General features: G+C 37.8%; 1 protein-coding gene across 1 annotated transcript in view; it reads left to right on the forward strand.

Annotated features, from left to right (window-relative positions):
• Nucleotides 1–8,998: 8,998 nt before the first annotated feature.
• The window catches only part of IKZF3 (IKAROS family zinc finger 3), a 53,363-nt gene continuing 45,347 nt past the window's right edge, over nt 8,999–17,014 (forward strand). Inside the window, exons 1-2 of the mRNA XM_063109439.1 lie at nt 8,999–9,047; nt 11,388–11,489. The gene's annotated coding sequence lies outside the window, so the exon portion shown is untranslated. The remainder of the gene's footprint in view (nt 9,048–11,387; nt 11,490–17,014) is intronic.

The following is a 17,014-nucleotide window of genomic DNA, read 5'->3' on the forward strand; positions in this document are numbered from 1 at the left end:
AATTTTAAACAGCTATAATAATTGTACTCAAAGATGTAAAGGAAATATGCTTATACAAACTTCTCAACAGAGAAATTATAATAAAAACACAATGGAAATTCTAGAACTAAAAATTATAATATCTGAAATAGAAAACTCATTGGATAGGCTTAAGAGCAAATTAAGATGACAGAAGAATAAGTGAACTTGAAGATATAACAATAGAAATTATTCAATCTGAATAATGAGAGAAAAAACATGGGGAGAGGGAGAACAGAGCCTCAGGGAACTGTGGGAAAATATAAAAAGATCTAATATATATGTAATTGAAGGTATAGAAGGGAAAGAGTAAGAGAATAGAGCAGAAAAAGTATTTGAAGAAACAATGGCTGAAAATTTGTCGTTTGGTGAAAAACATAACTCTACAGATTTAAGAAGTTCATTGAATCCAAGTGACATAAATGCAAATAAAATCACGTCTAGGCATAGTCAAACTGCTGAAAACCAAACGTAAAGAAAAAATCTTGAAAGCATTCAGAAAAAAAAAAACATGTGCAGGAAAGCTACAATATAAGATATCACTGATTTCTCATCAGAAACGGGAGGCTAGAAAACAGTAGTATGCCATCTTTAAAGAGTTGGAAGGAAACAAAAACTGTCAACCCAGAATTCTATATCTAGTAAAAATATCCTGTAAGATTGAAGGCAAAATAAAGACATTTTAAATTAACAAAAACTAAGAAAAGTCGTTGCTCATACAGTTGCATTACTAGAACTACTAAAGAAGTTCTTCAGACTTAAGGGAAATGATACCAGATGGGAACTCAGATTTTCATGAAAAAATGAAAAATACCAGAAATGTTAAATATGTGGGTAAATAGAAAGTAATAATTTTTTCTTCTTAATATTTAAAAAATATAATATGTCTATTTAAAACAAAGAATACGGGCTGGCCCGTGGCTCACGCAGGAGAGTGTGGTGCTGATAACACCAAGGCCATGGGTTTGGATCCTATATAGGGATGGCCGGTTCGCTCACTGGCTGAGTGTGGTGCTGACAACACCAAGCCAAGGGTTAAGATCCCCTTACTGGTCATCTTTAAAAAAAAAAGAAAACAAAGAATAATAACATTGTGTAGTGGGGTTTTTAGTGTATATACTATAGCATGAAGGTTGGAGGGTGGGAAATGGGCCTAACAGCTGCAAGATTCCTGCATTTTATGTGAAGTAGTATAATTTTAACTTTAAGCAGACTATGGAAATTTAAAGATGTGTGTTATAGACCCTAGAGCAGGGAGAAATAGATAAATTAATAATCATGTTTGGAGATCTTATTTTGGTTTGTTTTTGGCAGCTGGCCAGTATGGGAATTCGAACCCTTGACCTTGATGTTATCAGCACCATGTTCTAATCAAGCAAGTTAACTGGCCAGCCCCATATTTGAAGATCTTAACACTCCTTTTTCAGCCACTAGACAACAAGCCAAAAGTTAGTAAAGCTATAGATCTGAATCACATTGTCAACCACTTTGATCTAATTGACATTTATCAAACAGTATACCCAACAACTGCAGAATATACATACTTTTAAACTACACATGGTGGATTCACCAAGAAAACAGGTTTTAATAAATTTAAAAGGACTGAAATCATACAGACTATGTTCTCTGACTGTAGTGTAATGGAACTAGAAATCAGTAACAGTCCCCAGCTGCCAAAAAAAAAAAAAGAAAAAGAAAAAAGAAATCAGTAGCAATAGGATAACTAGAGAATTTGCTGATTCCCTCAAATATCTGGAAATTAACACTTAGAAATAACCAGTGGATCAAAGATGAAGTCACAGAGAAAATTAGAACTGAATTATAATTGAAAATAAAACATCAAAATTTATGAGTTGCAGCCAAAGCAGTGCTTAAAGGAAAACATATAGTCTTATATGCTTATAATTAGAAAAGTAGAAAGGAATAAAATCAGTTACCAAAGTTTCATCTTAAGAGGCCAGCAAAAGAACAAATTAAACCCAATGTAAGTAGAATGAAGAAAATAATAAAGGTAAGAAGAAATAAATAAAATAAAAAGCTGACAGAGAAAATTAACCAAGCCAGAAATTGGTTCTTTGAAAAGATTTTTTTTTTAAAACTCATAACCCCCTAGCTAGACTAATCAAGAAAAAAAAAATTATTAATATCAAAAATGAAAAGAAAATAATATAACTATAGATGCTGTGATTATTTAGAGGATGACAAGGAAGTGTTACAATTTTATGCCAGTAAATTTGACAACTTAGGTAAAATGGACAAATTCTTTGAAAAATACAGTTTGCCAAAACTAATCCAAAATAGAATTTAAAAGTCTGAATGGGCCTATATCTATTAAAAAATTAAATTATTATCAAAACTCCAGGCCCAAATGGTATCTCAGGTGAATCGTATTAAACATTTAAGGAGGAAATAAAATTAATCTTATGCAACTCTTTATAAAAGAGGAGGGGCTTCCGGTCAAGATGGCAGAATAGACAGTCCCCAGAGTGACTCTCTCCCACAATCAACCAATTTACAACTATAAAAAAGCAACAACAGTCAAGCTGGGGCCGCTAGAGCTCAGGTGAAGAAGAGGAGAGACCTACGGAGTGCACGAAGGTGGGAAAAACCATGATGAGAGAAAAACCCAACCATTTGGGCCACTTTAAGGAGCTGCTGAGTGCATGGAGCAGGAGCTGGCAAAAGCTGCAGCTGTGCCCTTTGGATGGAGTTGCTTGGAGGTGGCAGGGGAGAAGAGGGCCTTTGTGGCCCCCAGGCCAGCAAGACCACTAATAGAGTTCCTGTGGATCCACATAGAAGTGAGGAGCCACAACAATTGAAAAAAAGGAGCCACTCAGAGGCCAGTGAGTCATCACAAGGGACCAGCGCACAGCCCATCCCATGGGAAGTGTTTGCAGCATGGTTGGTGGGGGAGATGGGCCCATCAGGGGAATACTGGGGCACAGCAAGGACAGCTGATCTGCCCCCCAGTCAGCATAGGGCCACTCAGAGGAGACTGGTCAGTAATATAGAATTGCATGGGGTGCAGTTTGATGAAAAGATTCAGACCCAGATCACAGTTTCTACACAACCCAGGTGCACCCAGTCTCTGGAGGGTCAACCATTAAAACATGAACTGCACAAAAAGCCTTCCCTAGGGAATCAGCAGCAAAGCAGCAATTTAGCTAAACAACACAGCTCAAGTACTGGTCCCCACAGGAAGTTCCCCCATTTTAGAAGTAAGCAAAGGACAAGAAATTAGTTCCACCCCAGGCACACTGCCAGCACCTTGGGGCCACCCAGGGACCTGAGGCATGGATCTGGGGACTGGACCCCCCCTCCCACAACCAGGCACACTGCTACATGGATGGCTCATGACAGCCACCACAATAAGCATGGCTGCTGTGAAAGCGGCTAGATGCCACAAGCACCATGCAGATGGTCTGTCAGCCACTGGAGTGCACTCACATAAGGAGAGTCACCAGCAGAGACCAAGGAAAAGGAGAAGATGTCTCTCTCCAAAAAGCCCATTCCAGAATGACAGAAGAAGCATCTGCTCTATGATAATATTTGGGGACCTGAACACACTTCTCAGCACTGGACAGATCATCTAGGCAACAAATCAGCAAAGTAACCATTACTCTTTCAGAAGGAAAGAAGAAATCTAGGGTAATTAGAGGGGGAAGGGAGTAGGGAGAGAGGGATGGGGAGAGACTGGAATAAGTATGATCTGTAACAATATATATGCTAGTAATATTGATTTGATCAACATATGTCAACATTGAACCCCCAAAATATGTATAATCAATTATGATTCAATAAAAATTAGGGAAAAAAAAAAAAAAAAGAAAAGAGGAGGGAATGCTACCAAACTCTGATACCAAAACCTAATGAAGACAAAGAAAAACAAAACTAAAGGGCTGCTTGGTTAGCTCAGTTGGTTAGAGTGCTGTATTGATAGCACAAGGGTTAAGGATTCAGATTCCCATACCAGCCAGCCACCAAAAAGAGAAAATTATAGGCCCAAATCACTCATGAACATAGATGCATGAATCTGTAATAAACTATTAGCAATTGAATCCAGCAATACATAAAACATAAACTATGCCATGACCAAGCAGGGGGTTATGCCAGGAGTGCAAGGGATATAATCCCACCAATTCATCCAGGGTTTATTTTAGGAGTAAAAACAATGTAATTCACCAAATTAACAGAATAAATGAGGAAAAAACATAATTTCAATAGATGCAGAAAAAGTATTTGACAAATTTCTACATTTATTCATGACAAAACTCAGCAAATTAGGAATGGAAGAGAACTTCTTGGGAAGCCTACAGTTAAAAATCCTAATTTATCGGGCCAGCCCCGTGGCTCACTCGGGAGAATGCGGCGCTGGTGGCCTGGTAGCGCTGAGGCTGCAGGTTTGGATCCTATATAGGGATGGCCTGTGCACTCACTGGCTGAGCGTGGTGTGGACGGCGCTGATCCAAGGGTTGTGATTCCCTTACCAGTCAAAAAAAAAAATTCCTAATTTATCAAATCAAAACCACACTGAGATACCATCTCACTCCAGTTAGGACAGCTAATATCCAAAAGACTGAGAACCATAAGTGCTGGAGAGGTTGCAGAGAAAAAGGAACTCTTATCCACTGTTGGTGGGGCTGCAAAATGGTGCAGCCTTTATGGAAAATGATATGTAGTTTCCTCAGACAATTACAGATAGATCTACCATATGACCCAGCTATCCCACTGCCGGGAATATACCCAGAAGAATGGAAATCATCATGCCGAAGGGATACCTGTACTCCAATGTTTATTGCATCTCTATATACAATAGCCAAGAGCTGGAACCAGCCGAAATGTCCATCATCTGATTAGTGGATAAGGAAACTGTGGTACATCTACACAATGGAATACTACTCTGCTATAAAAAAGAACGAAATACTACCATTCGCAACAACATTAAGTGAAACAAGTCAGGCACAGAAAGAGAAATACCACGTTCTCACTTATTTGTGAGAGCTAAAAATTAATAAATAAATAAACACACAAACAAATAAAAGGTGGGGAGAAGAAGACAGAATAACCACAAAAATTCCTTGAACTATTTAAGCCAAGTGCACAGATATGATGTGGGGGAGGGCGAGGTGGGGGGAGAGGAACGGGTAAAGGGGCATGAAAATCAAGCACAATGTATTTTGAGAAGTAAAATAAAATAAAATAAATTTTTTAAAAAATCCTAATTTATGATCAAATAATTGAACATTTTCTGCTTGAGATTGGGAACAAGGCAAGGATGCTTACTCTCATCACTTCTATTCAATCATACTAGCAATTTCAGCAGTGCAGTAAAGCAAGAGAAGAAATGAAAGATATAAAGATTGGAAAGGAAGATGTAAAACTGTCAAGTTGCAGATGACATGATTATTTACATTGAAAATCCTAAGGAATATACCAAACAACTACTAAAACTAATAAATCTAGTAAATTATTCTCATCTCAGCATACAATGTGATGGAGTTTGTATGTATTGTCCTCCCAGAACTCATGTGGAAATTTGATCCCCATTGTGGCAGTTTGAGTTATGGGGGCAGATCCCTCATGAATGGATTAATGTTCTCCCTGGGGGCGGGGGGCCTGAGTGAATTCTCACTCTATTAGTTCCTGTGAGAGCTGATTGTTCAAAAAACCCTGGTACATCCCCCTCTCTCTCTTGCTTCCTCTCTCCATGTGATCTGCTTGTACCTGCTGGCTGCCTGCCACTTTCTGCCATGAGCAGAAGCAGCCTGAGGCCCGTGCCAGATGCAACTGTCCCAGAATCATAAGCCTAATAAACCTCTGTTCTTTATAAATTACCCAGTCTCAGGTATTTCTGTTATAGCAACACAAAATGGACTAGTGTACAATGTTAATATGCAAAAATCAGTTATATTTATATATACTAGTTACAAACAATTAGAAAACAAAAAAAATTAATTTTATTTATAATAGCATCATAAAACATATAATATTTGGGAATAAACTTAACAAAAGACACACAAGTCCTCTATATGAAAATCACAAATTGCTGATGAAAATTAAAGTTGAGAGAGGTATCGTGTTCACATATTGAAAGACTCAATATTGTTATGACTCAAACTGGTATATAGATTCAATGCAATTCCAATCATAATCCTTCCAGAGTTAAAAAAAAAAAAAAAAGCTTATTCTAAAATGTATATTGAAATTCAGAGGACCTAAAATAGAGACAAAGAAACTTTAAAAAGGAAAACGAAGTTGGAGGTTTCATGCTACCTGACTTCACAGCTTTACTGTGAAGCCTCAAGACATTATGGTACTGTTATAATGATAGATATTGTATTATAGGAGCAGAACCAAAGAGCTTAAAAATAAACCAATGCTCTTAAAGTCATTTGATTATTGACAAAGGCACCAAAGCAATCCAGTGAAGAAAGAAAGTCTTTTCAACAAATGACGCTGGAGCAATTGAATATTCATATGGAAAACAATGAACCTCAACTTATACCTCACGCTTATAATAAAATTTACTCAATATGGATCATAGGCTGAAACATAAAAGCAAAAACTATGAAGCTTATAGAAGAAAAGAGGAGAGTATCTTCACAAGTTGAGGATGACAGAATTTTCTTAAATAATAAACAAAAAGCAATCAATATCCATTTTAAAATTGATATATATTTATATTTCAAATAAAAAAATTTATGAATATCAAAAGACACTGTTAAGAAAATGAATAAGCAAGTCACAGACTGTAAGAAAATGTTACCAAAATATTAATCTGATAAAAGATTGGTTTTGGTAATATAGAAAGAACTCCTACAAGATAATAAAAATACAGACAAACTAATAAAAATGAGCAGCAGACATAAACAGGTTTGGATCCTCATACCAGCCAGCTGCCCCCACAAGTGACATAAATAGATACTTCACAAAGAAAAATATATAAAAAGCATATGAAAAGATGTTCAATATAATAAGTTCTTCAGGAAAATGTAAATTAAAATCAGAATGAGCTACCAATACACATCTTCCAGAATGGCTCTAATTTTAAAATCTTACAATACCAAATATTGGTGAGGATGTGGAGCAACTGAAAGAATTCATACGTTATTGATGGTACAACCACTTTTGAACAAGTTCTGCAGTTTCTATTAAAACTAAACATTTGGGGCCGGCCCATGGCTCACTTGGGAGAGCGTGGTGCTGACAACACCAAGTCAAGGGTTAAGATCCCCTTACCGGTCATCTTTAAAAAACAAACAAAAAAACATTCGTCTACCCTGTGACCCAGGAAGTCCACACCTCAGGACTCATATTTACTCAAGAGATGTGAAAACATATAGCCACAGAAAGATGTGTACAAGGATGTTCATACCCCAATCTAACCATGAGAAAAATGTCAGTTGAAGGACATTCTACAAAACACTTGACCATTACTCTTCAAAACTGTCAAGGTCCTCAAAACAAGGAAAGTCTGAGGAACTATAACAACCAAGAGAAGCCTAAGAAGACATAATGACTGAGTGTGATGTGGGATCCCGTATGGGATCCTGGAACAGAAAAAGAACATTTGAGGGCCGACCCCGTCATGCACTCAGGAGAGTGCGGCGCTGGGAGTGCAGCAGTGCTCCCGCGGCGGGTTCGGATCCTATATAAGGATGGCCGGTGCACTCACTGGCTGAGCGTGGTGTGGCCGGTCACAAAAAGACACACACAAAAAAAAAGAAAAGAAAAGAAAAAGAACATTTGATGAAAACTAAGGAAATCTAAATACTGTACTAATAATGACATATCAATAGTCATTCATTAATTGTAACAAATGTACTGTACTAATATAAGATGTTAATAGAGAAAACTGGCTGTGAGGTGTATGGGAACTCTCTGTACTATCTTTGTGGTTTTTCTGTTAATTTAAAACTATTCTAAAGTGTGTAAGTTTGTTATTTACAAAAAAGAAATATCATAGTAGTTTTCTTCATAATAGCCAAACCTGGAAACAGTCTAGGTGTCCATTAACAGGAGAAAAGATAAACAAACTGAGATATTCATACAATAGAATACTACTTAGCAATAAAAAAGAATGAACAACTGATAAATGCCACAGAATGGATGTATCTCAAAAACATGTTGACTGAAAGAAGCCTAAGGCCAAAGAGTTTATACCATATGTCTGTGTGATTCCATTTTTATGAAGTTCTAAAATAGGCTAAACTAATCTGTGGTGGAAGAAGATCAAAACACATCTCGAGTATATGGGGGAGGATTGACTAGAAAGGGATATGAGGGAAATTTTCTGGGATAATGGTAATGTTCTGTATCTTGATAGGAGTTTGCATTACACGATGATGTGCATTTTTAAAAACTCATTGAATGATATGCATAAGATGTGTGTATTTTGCCCTACGTAAATTTTACCTTAAAAATATTGCAAGCATATATTGAATGCTAGTTAATAATATGCATGCTGAAGTGTCAGCAGTATACTGATATCTGCAACTTATTTTATAAATGCATCAAAAAAGTAGGATGGATTGAGTGCTGAATAGGTGAAAAAATATGTGGTTTTGCAAATAGAATGTTAATTGTAGAGTCTAGTTGGTGGGTAATGGGTATTCACTGTGTAATTCTTTTAACTTTTCTTTCTATATGTTTGCAAATGTTCATAATAAAATATTGAGGGGAGAAAATAAAGGATATCTGAAATTCTGTCTAATGGGACCCACTTTTTGCTTATTGTTCTTAGTATTAAGTAGATCTCTGGCAGAAAATTCTTTAGAGTGACATTGCTGCATCAATAATTCCTTTCATTCTCCTTGAGACACTTTTAGGGAGGATATAGAGGTGGTGTAGTCCTGCTCTGGAAGAGGAATTCTGCTGCTAAGTTATCCAAAATGGTATCCTTATTAAATTTGGAATGCTCAAATTTGTAGAAATGTACCCCAAGTGGATAATATTTATAACCCTTTTCTTTTCAGATATACAACCAAATGTGGAACTGAAAAACACTCAGGAGCAGTCTGTGCCTGCAGGTAACATCAGATCTTTCTTCTCTAGAAATATACCGTTACTAAGGGCCGGCCTGTGGCTCACTCGGGAGAGTGTGGTGCTGATAACACCAAGGCCATGGGTTTGGATCCTATATAGGAATGGCCGGTTCGCTCACTCGCTGAGCGTGGTGCTGACAACACCAAGCCAAGGGTTAAGATCCCCTTACCAGTCATCTTTAAAAAAAAAAAAAGAAATATACCGTTACTGAAAATACCAAAGAGAGGAATGTTCTTATTCTGATTGCAGTAAAAATGTTATGGAAATGTGGTTTTTTTTAAAAAATGTGATTAAGCGGCTGGTTTGTTGGCTCACCTGGTTAGAGCACAGCCTTATAAAAAACACCAAGATCACAGGTTTGGATCCGCATACTGGCCAGCTGAAAAAAAAAAATGGGGTTGTCTCTTGCTCATAAAAAAAATCTCATCCATATAGGTCATATAAGTTCTTTAGCATCATAAGGCCAAACCACACTGCCTAATGTTGATCACTGTTTTTGTTTTGTTTTGTTTTGTTTTGTTTTTATCTTTTTAATTTTTCAACTGATTGGTTTGGATAAAGACAGTTTTGTTGAATAATATAGTATAGTAGCTTGTATTTGAATGACTTGTGCTTTCACTTTAAAACAGTGGTCAGCAAACTTTTTTGTGAAGGGCCAGATAATAAATATTTTAGACTTTGTAGGCCGTATATGGTCTCTGTCACAAATTCTTCTTTGTGTTTTTTTACAGTCCTTTAAAAATTGAAAATGATTCCTACCTCCTGGGCCCATTCAGAAACAGACTATGGTCAGACTTGACCCTCAGGTCACAGTTTGCTGACCCCTGCTCTAGAATAAACTATAAACATTTAAAATAATTTATTTCCTAAAAATAACTTCTGTGTTCTCCATTGATTAACTCACTTTGTTTGAATCAAAGCTTATGTTATATTTAAAAATTTATCACCTAAGTGCCTTTTGTGTTACTGTGAGTTGTAAACTCATATTTTAATTGTACCCAAACCTCATATTAATTGTTCAGGTGTGCCTTGTATTTTATCATTTCAGGCTTGAGAAAGGTGAACCACTGTTTAGAACAGTATCTTAGAGCTCATAGAGTATACATCATAATATGCAGAAATTAGAAGATTTAGGTATTCATAAATCAAAAAATGTGTCCATGGTGACCACATTTTCAGAGCCTCTTAGTCATAGATTTCATGAAATGTGCTTCCATTTTACTCTTGCATTCCAGTAAATGTCCTGCTCTATGTGTTTGGTCATGACTGCAGCTGAAAGGAATGCCACTGCAGAGTTTCTAGTCACCTCCCTACTTCAGCCCAGCCTAAATATGCCACAGGATTCAGTGTCCTTGACTATTTGTTGCATGAATAGGTCCTCAGTAGGTATTTATTGAATACTGGAAAAGAGTTTGATAGAAAGTGGATAACTTTTCAGTTTATTTCTTCTGCTCTTATATTTTTGTTAAGCTACTATGCTTATAGTGAAAGTAATTCCAGCTACATTGTTTCTTTTTTTACTCCTAGTATTATCAATATTTATCATACAAAATTGTATTCCCTTTAAACTTGATTTTTAACAAGTTTGCTGCTTATTTAAGCATGCTTTTATATGTCTGCTCCCTTTCATTTATGAACTCCCATAACACTTTGTATTTCCTTTAATCCCTGTCCAACCAAGTCTACCTTCTATTATAGTTGTGGGCTTCTTTTACCTATATCTGCAAAGTACTCCTATTAGTTCCTTGAGGACAGGCATAATGACGTTTTCATATCTGTAGTCTTGTCAGCATTTAATAAATATTAAAAAAAAATAAAGGAACTTGGGGTCCAATGTGTTTTCACAGAATCACTTTTATAATGTGAACAGAAGGGAAAAATAAGATTTGGCATATAGAAGCTTAGAGGCTTCCCTTTAGAAAAGTTTTTTTTCCAGACTGGGTTATGCCAGTGTCAGGCTCAGTATTTCTCATCACTACATATTAATACTTTCTGGTTATTAATAGCAGTGGCATCCTACTGAATATCATGAGATATCTCAACGCAGAGAGAATTTCTGTCCAGAAGGAGCATGAGTGCATTTGAACTCAGGTGAAAGAATTCAAGAAAGTTGTGTGTAATGGAAGGGTGCATGAACCCTGAGCATATTTCTGAACCTCATGAGTTTTCACTTATATCACCCTAGAGTATATGTGAAGGGAATACTATCTATCACTAAGGGATTCTGTGAAGCTGAAAATTAAATGGGGGTCTATTTAATACATATTCATTTTTTAAAATCCTTTAAAGTTGACTACACACTTAAAACTCTTTTTGTCTTTTAGAAAGTCCAGCAGTTTTGAATGACTACATTTCAACCAAGCCTCATGAAATAGAAAATGTGGACAATGCAGAAGGCCCAAGCAATGAAGATGAAGATATAGGAGGTGAGCCATAGTATACAAACTAACGGTTATAGATATGATTAAGCCTTACTGTAAAGAAGAAATCAGCTCTCAGAGGAAAACTTGTATTTGTGGGTTTAGTTAGGAGTGATTCAGTTTTGTCAATTTCACAAATATTTGTATTTAATATTTAAATTTATATTTAAGTTTGTTGTCAGTGAACTTTGAGAATTTAAGGTGTTTTATTCAGTGTTCCAGTTATATTAACATCATTTTATGAAAATAATGTTTATTTTACTTTCTTCCATTATAAAAGTAATGCATGTTCATTACAGAAAGTTTGTCTGGGTTGTTTTTCAACACCAACAACCAATTCTCCAGTTCTCCAAACAATAACTGTGTGTCCATCAATTCAATTCAATTCAATTCTGACACTAACTCCCAGAGTTAGAGCACACCCCACAGGTTAAGAACTCAATCCCACGAGACTGCCCCCACTTCAGACACCAGTCTCAAGTACTAGGTCCCGGGTTACCTGCACTTCTGTCTGAATTAGCTACAAAGTTGGGAGTTCCCACAACCCCCCTCAAGTTCAATTATTTGCTAGGATGACTCACAAAACTTGTTATATAACCCGTTTATTCATTCTTTTATCCTCAGCTACTTTTCCTCCTTCTCTCCATTTGTACCCAATCTTTTCAACCTTTGGAAGGAACATTAGGTTTGGCCACTGTGCTTGTCTAAACTGCAGGCAGCAATACTAGTCTAGCAAGTACCTCCCGCTCGCTCAGCCTATTTCTGTACATAGGGCAGGGGTACATAAGTACAGAACTAGTGGGATGTTTCTACTACTAGATAATATAGCTACATTCACTGTTAACCCCAGTTTTGCTAGGTGGGGTGAAGGCACAACCTGTCTCATCAGGCCCTTAGGAATTCTGACATAAAGGCTTAAAACTATAGTTACAGTTTCTTGCTTAGGAATCATCTCTATTTCTGGCACTTGTAGTTGCAGCCCTGGTCCTGCTACCACTGCCTCTGGTAGGAAAGAGAAAGTTGAAGTGATGTGTGGAAGGAAATAAAAGATATTTGTCATACCAGTGTCCTTCCCCATCCTTTCTTCCCTAGACCCACCAGAAAAACAGAGGAATCTACCTAGTAGGGACTCTCCTTTAGCTCATATTGATTGTGAGCACACTCGTGAAAATGTGTAAACCAGCCCTTTATGCCTATTCTTCACCCTGTGTTAGACAACCAGTGTTTTAATTGCCTGCTCCAGTTCTCTATCAAACTGCTATATCTTTGCATATTGTTTGACATTATGGATGGTAAATAGTGTTCCTTGGTCTGAAGAAATGTGACTCGGAGGTCCACATTGGTACAGTATCATCTGTTCTGGTTCTTTTATGGTACTCTGACTATTTGCGTCTCCCACTGGGTAAGCAAAGCTCAGTGCAGAGTCAGTATCTATCCATGTCAAAATCCATTGGAGGCCCCTTTGGTTACTGGCATTGGGAGCAATGCCAATCCACTTGCCAGCTTTGTGCAGTGCCTTCCCCCTGGGGAATCTTCTCTGTAGCCATCTGCAGTCTCTGTCTCTATTGTTAGCAGACGGAAGAGTTTGTTGGCATTTTGTGCCACAGAGGATACAAGAGGAATATATCCAAATTCAGCCCATCCTCTGCATTGCTGTAGCAGCTCGTGCCATGTCCACTCACTTCATGGACCCACTTCGGCAATCACACTATGATATCCATTTGTTGGTTCCAATCACCTTCTAAGCTTGGAGGGGGATTCTTTTGCTGGGCATCAACATGTCCCACTGTAATACACCCTTCAAATTCCCATAGTGATTTCCAGAGGGCTGTGCCCCATTTGGGAATCCCTTTAATAGGCCAAATTTCCACTGCCCACCTGCCATTGGCCAGACCATTGGAAATCACCCATGAATCAGTAGAAACTGAAAAATAGAGGCATTTATTATTCTTCAATTCTTTTATCACTGCTAGGAAAACAGGAGGTAATTCAGCCAACCGAGCTGATTTGTTTTTACCTTCTTTAGTCAGGGTAGTGGTCTTCCAAACAGGATGTTGTCTCTTAACCTTAGAACTGCCATCCACAAACCAAGCAGCTCTTTGTTGGTCAGTCAAAGGCTACTTTATTGGATACTGTTCAAGTGACAATAAAATCCAGCAGCTTTTCACATAGTTACAAAGTCAATGCTAGGGGAAAAGAGGCTCCCTGCTTGTGAATATCTCCTTCTTGCATTCCCCAGGTAGCATGATCCTGTATAAACCATTTCCATTTTATTATGGAACTCTTCTGGGGCATTGCCTTCCCCATTAGAGCATTTATTTCTCTGACATCACCCAAAACATTGTGGGTATCTTATTTTTTAAGATTATTTTTTGTCTTTCAGTGATAGGGGCAGTTTCAATTAATGTTTGATAGCAGTCTGATAATTGTCCTCAAATGGAAATTCTCTAGCGCAGAGTCCCAATTGTCGCTGGGAAGTGCTCACAGGCTTTTGCCGTTAAGTCCTAGTCTATGCTCCACTTAGAAGCTATCGCAGAGAATTTGTCTATAGCACACTTCAGTTTCTCTTCTACACTGTGAAGAGCTTGTGCGATCTTTTTTTTTTTTTTTTTTTTGGCAGCTGGCTGATACAGGGATCTTCAACCCTTGACCTTGGTGTTATTGCACCATGCTGTAAGAAAGTGAGCTAACTGGCCAATCTTATTTGTTACCTTTTAGCATATCTAATTAATATTTCTTAAAGGGTGGATTTACCTGCCTTCTGTTTTACAGAAACAGTTCCCCAGACAGACCCAATGTCCATCCCCATAATACATTCAGGTAAAAGAGATGAAACCAGTTCAAACATTACCAATTTTCTTCAACTTTCACTTTAATCCCATCGACCCTTGCATTTCTAACTGTAGCCTCTGTCAGGGCTTCATCAAAGGTTTCTGGTTTTACAGTGCTAGGTAGGGAGGTGTTCCCTAGCCAGATATAACATTCATTCCCATAAAATATTTATATAAAGGAGACACAGTCTTTTTACATAAAACCTGTTTGGTATAATGGGGGTTTTTTTTGGCAGCTGACTCATATGGAGATCCAAACCCTTGACCTTGGTGTTACAAGGGTGTGCTCTAACCAACTGAGCTAACTAGCCAGCCCTGCATAAAGCCTGTTAAACATTCCAATTTTCATCTAAATCTCCACCTTAATCCTATCAACTCTTCCATTTCTATATTTTCTCAATCTCATTGAAGCCCCTATTAAGGCTTCACCAGCATATTTTGGTACCATAGTATATGAGGCTCATGTCAATGAGTCCCAGAAACTTTTCTTTTCCACCCCCTGACCACTTTACCTCCTTATGTGCAAAAGGCTTTTGGGTCCCTAATGAGGCATTCAGTCAAGGGACCCTGGCCCTTTTGTCAGTCTTTATCATGATTAATCTGCCTATTGCCCTAGGTGATTTCAGATTAGATTTCTCAATGTAATGTTTGCCTTCTAGATTTAAAATTTTTTCCAAACTGAATGAACTTGTTTGGGTCCCTTAAATGTAGGAGGACCATGAAGGGATCCCTTTGGTTTGTCCAACCTTCAGTAGTGCTTTAAGACCTTTGTTTCAACCACGTCAATGTCTTTTATTTATCCCATGTGTTAATAACCATCACCCTGCTGGGAACTTTATCCTCCTGGAAATGAGTCCCTTGCCTCTTTTCCTTTTTCCCTCCCTCTTTGTTTCACAGCTATCAAGGTTTCTTTTATTCACCTTATTTCTTAATAACTATTTAAAAATGTCCGTCTTGATGAGATGAGTCCTTTGACTGTCCCCTCTGCTTCTCCCCATTTTGTTGTTAATTAATCTAACATGTTTGTGAGCATATCTAAGATCCATGAGGGGAAGCTGAGGAAGCAAATTCAATAAAGCTTCTTGGACTGTTGCTCAATTTTACAGCACTAAAGTTACATTCAAAAGAGGCTCCCTGTACCAACTGTATTTTCTTAGATTCTGAATTTGTCTATTTAGCATCCATTAATCACAGGGCCAATCATATTAACTATATTTTCTTATTTTCTATATTCTTGATGCTCTGACATTTGGGGGCCATAGAGATCCAGGGGGAGACTACTACTCCCAGGGCTAGTCAATTATTAGAGGTAATAAAGGGCTTGGGCAGGAGTGTGCTTTTCATATATGAAGCCCCCAATCCTGAGTCTATACCCTCCTGAGTCAGTTACCTCCTATCTAACTCTTACACACAAAGCCAATATTTCCCCTACTCTAAATCATTCCAGAGCCTGATACCAGACTGGAGACCATCCCTATGTCCAAAGTCTGCTAAAATTATTCAAATTAGCCATCTTAAACTATTTATTTACCCTGCCCTGCCTTGCCTTTCTCACAGAAATCTTAGTAAAGGCTCTGGCCTAATCTTTTCTCTCACTTCTCTTTTCTGCCTCCTGACCAGCACTGGTGCTTTCCTCTGTGACCCTACATAGCATATAATAACTCCTCTCTGGCGTCTGTGAGTGTAATAAACTTCTTATATCCAAGCCCCATTCTCATTTTCTCCTGTGGCCACGCCAACTTTACCATACCATATGCAACATGTACGTTCTTGGATACCCTTAACCATGACATTTACTATGACGGGGAATGAATATCCCAGTTATCATAAAGCCAATCCCACATAGCTCATAGCTTACATATGAAGAATTTTAGATGCTTCATCTGTGATGTTCCACTTGGCATCTATAGGGAGAGTTGGATAGTCCCCCTTCTCAGTGTAAACAGGTCTTATAGTGGCTTTTATTTAGTCCACCAAGCTGGCTGTTCCCTCAGGAATAGCCTGCTGTGTATCTGGATAATGTATAGTCATTCGTGATTGTTCCATAGTGAGCTGTGGACCATGTTTCAACCCAAACATACTTTTTCACTGTGCAGCATTTAAAAGCCAAGATACTGCCTCTAAATTAATCATTCTCACAATCCATTTTAGTAAAGGTTCTTCAGGAAGCTGATGATACTCATCTACAAAATAAAGTAGCTCCTTCACACTATATACCCTGGTTTCAGTAGTTGCTTGGTTTTTCCCTTCCCTGCCTAGACCACCTTCTTGGTGATGAGAGGTGTTAGAGGTATTCTCTATTGTTCCCACATAATTTTTCCCTTTAGGGGATGCTTTGAGTCTGGTATCCAAAGCCCAAGTTGACTGGAATCTGAATTTGTTTCAACATCAAGGCTCTAACAGCACTCTCTTTTACTTTCATTTTAAATTACAGATAACGGTAACCATGGGATTGTATATTTCACTTTTTTTCTTGTTAGTTTGCATTTCCTTATGCATCCTGTGAACCAGCTCCTCAGGAGTTGGGTCCATCTCTAAATTCCATTGTTAACTTTTGCTTTTAGTAACTGATCAAAGCACAGCTGCTGTTCCATATCATGGGCAACCATGGGATACCATGTGGCCACCCAGGAATCAAAAGTTCCTCATCTCCTGCTCTTTCATCCTTTTTCTTTCCAAACCACGTTTCCACGAGCCAGG

The sequence above is a fragment of the Cynocephalus volans genome, chromosome 10, assembly GCF_027409185.1.
Source record: "Cynocephalus volans isolate mCynVol1 chromosome 10, mCynVol1.pri, whole genome shotgun sequence".
NCBI lineage: Eukaryota > Metazoa > Chordata > Mammalia > Dermoptera > Cynocephalidae > Cynocephalus > Cynocephalus volans.